Genomic DNA, 8141 nt, shown 5'->3' with positions numbered 1-8141 from the left:
AAAAACCCGTGATTCGAAGAAGAAAAAAAAGGAAAAAAGGCTCAAGGGCAGGAAGTGCGCGTGACGTTTTTTGTTTGCCCCTCCCATCCCACCCTGCTTAGCTTTCAGGGCTTTCGTCGGGACGAGAGATGAGAGAATGCAATTGCAGCGTGTGGCAAATCTTTGTAACTTCACTCGTACTGGACAGACTCTTAAAATTTCTGCGGCGTTGATTTTTTGAGGCAATACGCTTGTCAAGTGAATTAATTTCATGGTTACTCAAAAAAGTGTTTCAGAGCCCCTTCAAGGTTAACAGCGCGAAAAAAACACTGCCACATACAGGAAACAGATGGGGCAAGTGCCAACTTCCAACTGAGATGTCATCGACAAGAAAGTTATCAATAGCCGAGTGAACAGTTAAAAAAGAAAGAAACAGTGAAGAAAACACCAGGAAAACTGATGCAAAGATAGGAAACCACTGAGAACATCAACGATCACTGTGACCTGCATCATGAACCCTCGCATCCCAAGAAGTAGAGCAGATAGTGGTCTTTTTTTTTTTTTCACAGTTTCTTTAACTGTTTGCTCGGCTATTTATGAGAGCTTCCTTGTCAATAAAAATTCAGTTGGAAGTCAGCGCTTGTCCCGTCTCTTTTCTGTTGGTGGCCGTATTTTTCTCGCTCTGTTAGCCTTAAGTATTTACAATCAACTAGCCCAGTCATCTACTTCATTAAGCCACATACTAAGGAGCAAAAGTCATAGTTAGAAGGACAATAAAAAGAAAATGTTATCATTTGTAAAAGTATATTACCTCAAAACAGCAAGAATACTATTCCTGGCTTGAGAAGATGTTCAATAAGCCGGGAAAGTATCATACAGGTAAGAGGCAACATAAAGCTGAAGGTGCCACACCAGCACACCTAGACACCGCAAGTTCTGGCAAAGTCTGTGAAAGCTTATGTACGTATAGTTTTTAACGGCAAAGCTGGTTTTAGTCTACGCTCGCCTGTCCCTTGGCATAGCACCGGTCACGGGGTCTTGCGGTGTAGTGAGAACGGGACTCGACAGGAGATCAAGAAGGGCTGCACAGCCTCAAGATAGACGAGGGTCAGGCTCAGTGGAAAGGGTGAATTTATGAGAGCTAACAAATGTGAGTGCAAGTGAGCGTGACAAAAGAGATCAGCTTTGCTGTTTCGAAAAAGCGAGCAACACTATGTACTGAAGCTAACTAGGGCTATTGTATGGTGAACAAAGGGAATCGTTTTCGAGCCAACACGGACAAAGTACAGAAGAATTGCTTTGAAATACCTGTCGTCACCCTTGTGTAATCGCATTGGGATTTCAGCCTGAAATTTTCCGTGCTAATAGTAATAAACGTGGTTTTATGAATAATTTATGAGACTTATGTCATCTATTGTTCACCGCTACTCCACGAACGTATAATGAAATGAGATGGATGCTCATTTGCAACTGCCTGGGAAACCACAAGAACTAACACCATGGAAAACTAAAACGTGACAAAGAAATACAGATGCAATGGCACTCTGGTTTCTTCATCTTTGCGTCTTCCAAGTTGTGTGTCTGCTTTCCCAGCAGTTGTAACTGAGAATATCTCTTTAACATTGGACTTTTTGCCCTAAAACCATTACATGAGACGGGCACACATAATCGGGCGACTCGGGATTTATTTTGAGCTTATGCAGTTCTTTAATGCATGCCTAAGTCTGACTACAGTGCTACCGAATCTAAATGCAGCATCAGAACTTTATTAGCAGAAGGACTATATGCACAATTGCTCGAGGTAACAGCGTCTCATCACTGCGGATATGGCCCCTAACGACAATGTTGGCTCTGATGCAAGTGTTTGAGTCAAAGTTATGCCAATGTACTATGAACTGAAGACAGTAAAAATAAAAGTATATGCATTACTTAGCTCTACATTGTGGCATCTTAAGACAGTATGGATAGCGCTACTTCACAGGACCAACATTCAGAAGCTGTCGGAGCGCAGGCAAATCGCACACTTGAAGTTTTTTTACCAACTGCATAATAACACACTAAACATTGATTCAACTTTGTACTTGCACCCTCCAGCTTGAGTGTCACCATGAATCGATCATCCGTATGCTATATTGCCCTGTGCCACGAGAATCGATGTATTCAAGTTTTCTATTTTGCCTCGTGCGATTGTTGAGTGGAACATGTTTGATTCCAGTGCACTTGTTGCTTCTGGGTCCGCTCAAGTTTTTCAGCGACGTTTGAAACACATTTATACATAGCACTGTATAATTTGCTTTCCCACCTCTGTAGCCCCGCCGCGGTGGTCTAGTGGCTAAGGTACTCGGCTGCTGACCCGCAGGTCGCGGGTTCGATTCCCGGCTGCGGCGGCTGCATTTCCGATGGAGGCGGAAATGTTGTAGGCCCGTGTACTCAGATTTGGGTGCACGTTAAAGAACCCCAGGTGGTCAAAATTTCCGGAGCCCTCCACTACGGCGTCTCTCATAATCAAATGGTGGTTTTGGGACGTTAAACCCCACATATCAATCAATCCCACCTCTGTAACAGCCCATGAGGGCTATTGTAAATAAAAAAAAAATAGCAAGACAGGTGTATAGCTACTACTGCCCATTGCTCTGCTATTTTCAAAACAATTGAGCGCTACCAAATTTGGCAAGCTGCTTGAATAGAGATTTTGCTAACTTTTTTATGAATTTGGCAAGAAATTATCAAGACATTCGAAAAATAATAACAATAAATTGAGTATTTCTGTTTTTGAAGGAATATTTGTGAAAAGTTCTTGCATGTACAAAGGTGAAAACTCTTCGGGTTGTTACATGTGCCCGGGGTGTCCTTCTGAACAAAAATAATAATCGTGGACATGAACATGCATTCTTCAGTAAAAAATTTAGATGATTGATTACCAAAATTTTAAGGCTTTCGTAAAAAGTAAAATACTGGTGGCAACGCCGTTCTTTCGCTTCAGGAAAGGCGTATGTTGTTTAGAAAAAAAGTCGCAAGAAGTTTTGCTTGATAGCTGCAGTGGTTACGGAATGTTCCTTTTCGGACGAAAAGCGTGTGCTTTGGAGAAAGCGCCATTTGAAGTCCGAGTTGCCGTGAAGTCAGGATAAAATGCTCCTTCTGCACATTCCTCGTCATTATTCGTAACGTTCACCAAGAAATGTTTGTTATGTTATATTTCGGTCACTTTGCACCCACGTAACAAAAAAAAAAAAAAAAAAAAAGCTCGTGGGCAGGGGCGGCACCAGGCCAATACGATAGTTATAGCGCGAGGACAAAACGACGACACAGAGACAAGGAGGAGACTTGTCCCTGTGTCGTCGTTTTGTCCTTGCGCTATAACTATCGTCATGCTATACCAACTAGCCCAAGCGGCCACACGCGGCACTAGATTTTTTTTTTTTTTTTTAGCGAGGGGGCACCCACAAGTGAACTTCCTTCAGGGGGGCAGGAAAGGCTGGGAACATATGCGCTGTGTTTTGCCTATGCTTGCTCTTAGGGAGGCAAACGAAAAGTCAGGGAGGTGGGGGGCTCCAGCATTTATACTTTCCGTTGGCGCCACCCCTGCTCGTAGAGCACTTCCAAACATTGGCAGCACTTGCACTCACTGGCGGCATCTCGGCGTGTCGACCGTGCCCTTACTGCTTCAAGGCATTGACGCGTCTCCTCAGTGCGTCGGTGAAACATATTACAGCTTTGAGCCACCCGAAATGGCGAAAATTACAGAATTACAGAACGTGGGTACAGTGTACTAACGTGGGTGTGGTAACGACGGAGACGCGGTTGTAAACAAGCCGATAGTTATAGCGCGAGAACACAACGAAGACACAGAGAGAAGAAGGACACGAAGTACACTGTGTCATCGTTGTGTTCTCGCGCTATAACTATCGTCATGCCATACCAACCAGCCCAAGCTGCCACACTTCTATGTAAACAAGCGTTTGCTTTCGCGCCAAATGGATGAACGGGTGGATTGATATGGCTATAATATGGCTGTACCCTTTAGATCGGACGATGGCTAACGTCACCTAGCCGTAATACTTACTAAACAAAAACTAAATTCGTTTTAATTAATAAAGTTAAGAACTGCAACCTTGCAGTACCAGTCCTTTAGCGACCATTTTTAGCACGGAGAAAGGCGTGATTTTTAGTGACTCTCAAGCTTTAGTGACTATTACGACCCTGTAGACCAAAACCTAAACTAAGGAATAACTTATTTTGCTAAATACACTGCCATTCTAAAGTATTATGCATATAAATGTTATTACACGTCCTCACATTAACAGCAAGGCAATAGTTTTACTAGAACTTACGCCAAAAGTAGGTGTTCCGGTATTCTACTACACTATCGTTCCCGGGGTCTAGGGAAATTTAGCGCCATTTTTAAATGCTTTCCGTTGCGCCATAGGAAACTCGAAGCGTTGCGCATGCCTATGGTGACGCCAACGGGAGCTCGTAGCTGCTCCTTCGTTTCGAGCAGTGCGGTTGTGGCGCTGTCCGTGAAATGGTGATAGTAGTTACATAGAGTTACAGTGTAATAGAGTTTACATACTGAGATAAAGTAGTTGTTAGTTAGCGCATCACTCTGTATCGCCTCTTGTTTTCTTTCCTACCCTGCAGCTCATCACAAGCATGAAGACGTATGAAGGGGGTGTTTTGTCGAGTACATATTATGAAAAGAGGTGTTTTTCAATGCCTTCAATAACTACTCTCCCCCCCCCCCCCTTCAAAAAAAAAAAAAAACATTTCTGGTTCTGGGCTTGCTCCTCACTTTCCTTAGCTCGCTGTACTGTACGCAAGCTAGTGTACGCAAGGTGGTGGGAGATGTTTTACCCAGAATATGTAAAAAAAAAAGAAGTGTTTTTCAAGGCCTTCGACAATAAGGTGCCCCCCAGCCCCTCCCGGAAAAAGTTCCAGCAGCTACGGGCCTCACTGTATATGCGTGTTTTACTCTCATATTCTTCGCCATAGATTTTCTTTCCCGCCACCTTTCATACTATACAATGCCGTCATTTCTCTGTCTCCCCCTTACCCTCCTTACCCCCCCCCCCCCCCACTACGTTTTCCAGCTCTGGCTATAGGTTGTTGCTTTGCATGCATTAGGCGCAGCTGAGCATTCGAAGGTGGAGGCCATTCACGATGATCATAGTTTCTTGTGCACACTAATTAAAGGGCCAAACCTCCCACTTATATAAACAACTTCATTGTTAGAACATCCTTCTTTGGACGCATTTGCTAATCAATGAATGTCGCTTACTTACAATCACCTAATGCTAACAGACCAAGAAACACGGAGCTCGCCGGTGACAGGAAGTCGTCAAACAGGGACAGCACTGTCAAAATCATATTAAAACGGCTCATCTTCATCAAGACGGCAAATTCTTTCCTCAGCAGTGTTTTCATGTATGCCTAGCTCTCTACCCAACCCTCATTGGGAAAGGAAGAGGAGAACAAGCTGGTGCAAAGAGAAGGGTAATTAGCCTGAGGCATGAGAAATCATTTGAGATGTTGAATAGATGGGGCACAACAAGGCCAAAGTGATACAAGTGCAAAGAAGGTGTGATGTTGACAATGATACAGGAACAGATGGGGTCACTGGTGATGGATTCCTTTGACAGTTCTTTTCGTCATTCAAGCCTCCATCCTCCCTTAAACTGGTGTATTAACTAAACTCACTGATATGTCTTGGAGGGCCACTAAATGGCATAAATGAGTGAAGATTTGAATCCGAACTTAAATATACCAGCGACATTCCTTGAATATGCACGTGAAATATCAGTCATATTTTGAATGAACATATAGAAGCAGCGACTTCATTGTGATATTAGTAGCACCACTTTGTATCATATTCCCAATTCCCAAGGTCATTTATAGCCAATTTTCACCCAAAGTAGTGCTTTTAGGAAAGTTGAAAAGAATGACAAGGGTCTAACAGCAGCTTACTAGTACTCGAGATGTCCAGAAACACATAATTGTAATGAAATCAACCTTACTCGGGCATAAAATAATAAAATTGTGGGTGCCATATATAGTGTTGTACGTTCACTCACATATATTGCAATACCCTTAAAGTTGCCACACAACTCCCACGACTGTCACGGCTTTGAAGACTGCCGTGTAGACCAAGGCTCGAGATCATTGAACCTGTGGACAAGCGTCAATAGGCTTGGACAGCTGGTGCTGCAAGGTAAGCAGAGAATAGTTCGGTGCCTACAAGAGGTCATTACTGTGGGGACCATAGCAAAAACCATAGGGAGGGGGGGGGGGGGGGGCATTTTCCTTCATCATCTAAAGAGGGTGGTGCCAAGTCTGTCTCATGCCTTCACTCAGACAGGCTTGCCCCGCCATTGTTTAATGTTGTGGCCCCACATATATTTTATAATAATGGCAGCTGACGTCTCTAATGTTGCACTCTAAGAACTGTCTACTTCCCGCCTGTGAGCCCCTTTCCCCCCGGAAGCCAAGGACTGCAGGCAGGCCATTGTGAGAAGCAGACATTGATTCACTTGTATCCACTGCAAAGCTTTTCTTCTTTAAGACTCACCAAACAAGGGGGAGAAGGTGCTGTGGTGAATCTAAGTAATTACTATCTCCTTCAGGATACTATGTAATCTATTCATATCAATGAAAACCATGTAGGCCCCATCAGATGCCACCAATATTCTAATACCGGTGTCACACAGCCAATATTAATTGCAATCAGGGTCAATACGGACAAAGCTTAATGCAGATCTGTTGCCGCTACACTCGATCAGTCTTAAGCCACGGCCAACTGAAAGCAAGAAATACTATTTATATCAGCCTTGATCTCGAAAGTGCTTAAGCGACACCTGTACAAGGTGTTACGGTGAGGTGGCACACAATCTTTATGGCGCTGTCAACGCCAGTCTTTTTTTCTCACGCCTTCTCCAGCTTACCAGATGTCTTCTCGCCGAAAGAGCCGAGGTTTTGGCATTTTAGAATGATATCGTACTCGTACAGCTGTAATAATTTCCTATCTTAAAATCTTCTCAAACGTGTGGTGAGCAATTCTAGGAGCTGTCTGCATGATATACCAAACACTGGCCATCCATAGCTTGCATCGATTGAGAGTACTGTTTTCGTACAGCCATCCCTTGCAGCCCGCAGGCGTCATCAAACCGCAGGTCTCGAACCACACGAGGCACCACGACATCATTCACAATTGCAAACGTCACAGTTATTTCAATGCTGCACAATTACTTTTCCTACGTGCCATAGTGTATATACTCTGTTCCATACACAGCTGCAAACACTTTGGAGGCCAGCGAGACTTCTCGCAGTAGATCTGTTCGCACTGCGAAATATTTCATTCCTGTTTTGATCCCACATTTTGCGTTCTTTCAGTTTTACATGAAGTAATAAATTAAAAGCTTTTGTGGCTTAGAGGTAAACAACTCTGTTATTCAGTGGTGAATAAGTTGTTCTAGTATATCCCTTAGCATTTCGTTGTTCTTGTTTATTTGTTTTTTTATCTGAAATGTTTCCGCTGATGTCCATTCTTTTGTTCTGTTAGCACAAACATTTACAACAATCAAGTGCAGCTGTGAATACAGTACACATTTTGCTGACAGAACTACTTTCTCAGCCTACTATGACTGTAATGTAGGGAATGAAATAGAGAAAGCTCACATCACAACGGTGAAAAAAAGAAATGATCCCCAGTTTTGGAAACCATGAGGGTCGTAGTGACTAAAACAGTAGACAAGACAGTGTTTCTAAGTTTTCACGTCTTTACTCAATTCAGTATATTCAAAAATAATTAGAGAACGAGTCAGTGGTCCCACATAATTTCAATGAGTAACAATGCCAGGGAGGCCCGAACAACAGAGCCCTCACTAGAGTCAGAAAAATAAATAAATTCTACTAAAACGTCTCAGTATTTCTCGCCTACAACACCGTAATCATGTGGCCATTCTGTCGCTCTATTTGGCGCTTCATGCACGCAGGACAGATTCGCGAGAGCACTTTGCCGAATTCCCGAGGCTCGTACACATCCACTTCAAAGCCAGTCCACAGTGCAGAAAATGGATGCTCCTGAGAATGTCCGGTGTTAGTATATTTGCCATAGACTTTTTGAAAGAGGAGGGGAGTGGAATAGAGTGAAGCTTTCCAGCGAGTAACGC

This window comes from Rhipicephalus microplus, chromosome 10, assembly GCF_043290135.1.
Source record: "Rhipicephalus microplus isolate Deutch F79 chromosome 10, USDA_Rmic, whole genome shotgun sequence".
In the NCBI taxonomy this organism is placed as follows: Eukaryota; Metazoa; Arthropoda; class Arachnida; order Ixodida; family Ixodidae; genus Rhipicephalus; species Rhipicephalus microplus.
The sequence above is the reverse complement of the archived record's forward strand: the minus strand, read 5'-3'. Positions refer to the sequence as shown.